At 37.0% G+C, this 3,627-nt stretch overlaps 1 non-coding gene across 1 annotated transcript in view; it reads left to right on the top strand.

The window, feature by feature from the left end:
* LOC122295278 overlaps positions 1-45 on the top strand; it is a 107-nt gene extending 62 nt beyond the window's left edge. Inside the window, exon 1 of the small nucleolar RNA XR_006237937.1 lies at positions 1-45. This exon is cut by the window's left edge and continues 62 nt beyond it. This is a non-coding gene — a small nucleolar RNA (small nucleolar RNA R71).
* Positions 46-3,627: the final 3,582 nt, after the last annotated feature.

Here is a 3,627-nt window from a genome sequence, read left to right on the forward strand (position 1 = left end):
CTCAAAATCATTTTGCTTGAATTGGCCAATCTCACTCCTGAGTTGGGCTGTTTTGGCAGGAGGAAAGAATTTAGCAAGAAACCTCTCAGCCATGTCCTGCCAACTAACGATGCTTCCCGGTTGTAGAGATTGTAGCCAACCTCTAGCCTTGTCCCTCAAAGAGAAGGGAAACAATCTCAGTCTAATGGTGTCTTCAGTAACACCATTGATCTTCACAGTGTCACAAATCTCCAAGAACATTGCCAAGTGAACATTGGGATCATCAAGTGGTGATCCACTGAATTGGGCCTGCTGCACCATGCTAATCAAAGCTGGTTTGAGCTCAAAGTTGTTGGCATTGATTGGCTGGCGCATTATGCTCGAGTAATTTCCATTCACAACTGGCCGTACATAGTCCTTCAAGGTGCGTGGTAGTACCTCACGATCTTCTTCAGCCATAGCTAGTATCTTATTTCTTCTTAGTGATCTAAGAGTTCTCTCAATCTCCGGATCAACAGGAATAATGTCACGAGATCTAGTACGGCGCATCCAATGTCAAAAACACACCTGTAGAACAAATTAAAACAAAATTCTAAATTAAAACCAAGATTACTTTGTATCGATATTGACGAAAAGAATAAGAATAAACCAATCCCCGGCAACGGCGCCAAAAACTTGACCGGTGCAAAACTGCAAGTGCACAGTATCGTAGTTTTATAGTAAAGTAATAAGAAGAGTATCGTCCTCAGGGATTGGTACCTTACTCTTGCCAAATACCAAAATTATGCTAATCTCAATTTTATCTAGAGGAATCGCTAAGGTTTTTGTAGTAGCAAATAAAACTAGATCAACTCAAGAGAAATAAGCAAAGAAAGTAAAACTGATGTTTGAAGATCAAATTCAATAGGGAAGAAAACTTCTAGGAAATCGATTTCACCATAATTCTTCACTATGCTTTTCTCATCCAGCTAATTTAACTTAAACCTCTTTTGTCTATTAGCAAATCTCTAATTCATCCAAAAGCCTCTTTCGATAGTCAATTGGAATTGATTCTAGTTTATCAATTCACACAAGAGTATGCAAATTAAATAATCAAGAACGCAATAAGACCAATGATTTAATTACTACACAGGTTCATACAAGTCTTTCGATCTCTATACTTACCTATGCTGAAATATCCAAGATCTACCCTATGATTCCCTCTTTCGATAGCAAATCACAAGATTAATAATCATCTAATCAATGGCCAGTTAATTAGAAGCATTAAACTCAGAATAAATCAGATAAACAAAGAGAGAATTGCATTAAATTAGCATGGACAAACAAGCATAGTTCGGAATTAGGTTACATCGTTTTCCTAGAAAGAAGAAAATTTAGCTCATACTAGAATTGGAATTCAACATAAACGAATTCACCATAATTATTCTAAGAAGATGGGAAGAAGAAAATAAACACTGAAAAATCCTCCTTGCAGCCTCAACTGGTCGTCAAAAGCTCAAGAGAACGATTCAACGCCTTTCTCCCGTCCGTGCTCGTGTAAGAATCCAACGTACGTGCAATAAATTGGAATTCCGTCTCCAAAACAAATGATTTGAATCCCTCTAGCTATGTTTTTCTCTCCCAAAGAGTGTTCTCCAGTCAAAAACCGCGGCTCTAGAGTGAAGAATGGCCTTTTATATGGTCCCACGGCGGAAAACCTAAAATCTGTCAAAATACGATGTTCGCTCGAGCGGGGTGTCGAGCGCGCGTCGAGCGTTCGACTCTGCCTGATTTCGCTCGAGCGTCCTATCGAGCGCACATCGAGCGTTCGACTCTGCCTGATTTCGCTCGAGCGTCCTATCGAGCGCACATCGAGCGTTCGACTCTGCCTGATTTCGCTCGAGCGGCCAATGTCTCCGCTCGAGCGATCTTCGTTTTTCAGCAACCTGCTCGAGCTCCCTGTCGAGCGGCAGTCGAGCGTTTGAATCTGCCTGAATTCGCTCGAGCGGCCAAGAGCCTCCGCTCGAGCGAACTTGTAAAATCTGCAATATGAAATTTTTGCAAGCCATCAGTACCGTTATAGAATATGATCCTTTGGAATTTTTTATAGAGTTCCATAAAAAGCATACAATGTTCTTGATGGATTGTAAGTTGGAGTTAGAACGGTATTTGTTGGAGAGCATTGAGATTCCTACGAGGAGTTTCAAAATTTTAATTTGGTAGAAAGTCAACTCCACCAAGTTCTTGCTCTAATGGCAAAAGATATCTTAGCCATTATAATCACTACCGTTGCATCTAAGTTAGCATTTAGCACAGGAAGTCGTGTCCTGGATCTGTTTAGGAGTTCTTTGGCTCCTAGTATTGTAGAGGCTCTTGTATGCTCGCAAAACTGGTTGAAGTCCATCCCTATATGCTTGAGTCAAAATTATTCGGAAACCATTGATGATGCAGAGAGCTACAAGTTAGACTCAGGTAATGTATTTAGAGATTTTTTTAAGTTGTTATATAAGTTGATTTTGACATTTTGTGATACTAATCTCCTATACTTTAACATCTTAATGTAGAATTAGCCACTTTTATGGCCGACGTACTTCGTGAAGATGATTGACAATGATGTTTATGGTATCTTATTTCAATCTTGTTTTCTTTATTTTTAAAAATTTATATGGTATCTTATTTCTTCACTAATTTTGTTCTTTTTTCTTCAAGCACAAGTTAGAATGACATTCATTGTAATTTGTATTGGTTCTTTTGTTGTAAGTTGTAACTTGTTGATGGATGATGAGACATGAGTTGGTTGGATAATTTGGAGGATAGATGACGATGGAATCTAGATGGGTTAAATGATGGTAGACCATGTGTTGTTGGCTTTGTGTTATTTTGTTTGTTGTTGTTGAAATGACAATAGTATGGGGATGCTAGATTTGGTTATGTGTTTTTAAGTTATAATTTTGAATGAATAATCTTATTCTGTTATTTTGTTTATGTATTTTTAATTTGTATTGTGTAATTTTGAATGAATGATCTTAGTTTGTAATTTTGCTTATGCAAATTTAATTTGTATTTTGTAATTTTGAATGAATGATCTTAGTTTGTAATTTTGGTTATGTATTTTTAATTTGTATTTTGTAATTTTGAATGAATGATTTTAGTTTGTAATTTTGGTTATGTATTTTTAATGTGTATCATAGTTGGAAAATTTTTGTTGCAAGTGTGAATTTAGTTTTAATTTATGTATCCAGGATTTTAATGTATGTATCAGGTATTCAGGTTCTAAGCTTCTAAGGATGAAGGATCCTAGTAGGAATGATTTCTTTTTACAACAACTTTGGTTAAATAAATTAAAAATCTAAAATTATATTTTTTAAAAAAAATTGATATAGAGGCCCAAATCCCTATTAAAGTCTAAAATTATGAGTTTGAAATGTCAAATGGGTTAAGAAAAAAAGTTCAATAAAAAAGCCCAATGAAAAAGCGCAACTCCGATTCCGTTCTGACTTCTCTCCGACAAGTTGGAGCAGAGTCTATAGCCGTCGGAGTCAGAGTTGGTGGTCGGATTTGGCCTCCGACAAAGTCAGAGTCAGAGTCAAAGGGCTACAATACCGATTCCAATCAGTGGGTGCTCAGCCCTATTCTAAGCAAATGGGACATTCACTGCAATCTATAGGA

This window comes from Carya illinoinensis, chromosome 14 (assembly GCF_018687715.1).
Source record: "Carya illinoinensis cultivar Pawnee chromosome 14, C.illinoinensisPawnee_v1, whole genome shotgun sequence".
Lineage (NCBI taxonomy): Eukaryota > Viridiplantae > Streptophyta > Magnoliopsida > Fagales > Juglandaceae > Carya > Carya illinoinensis.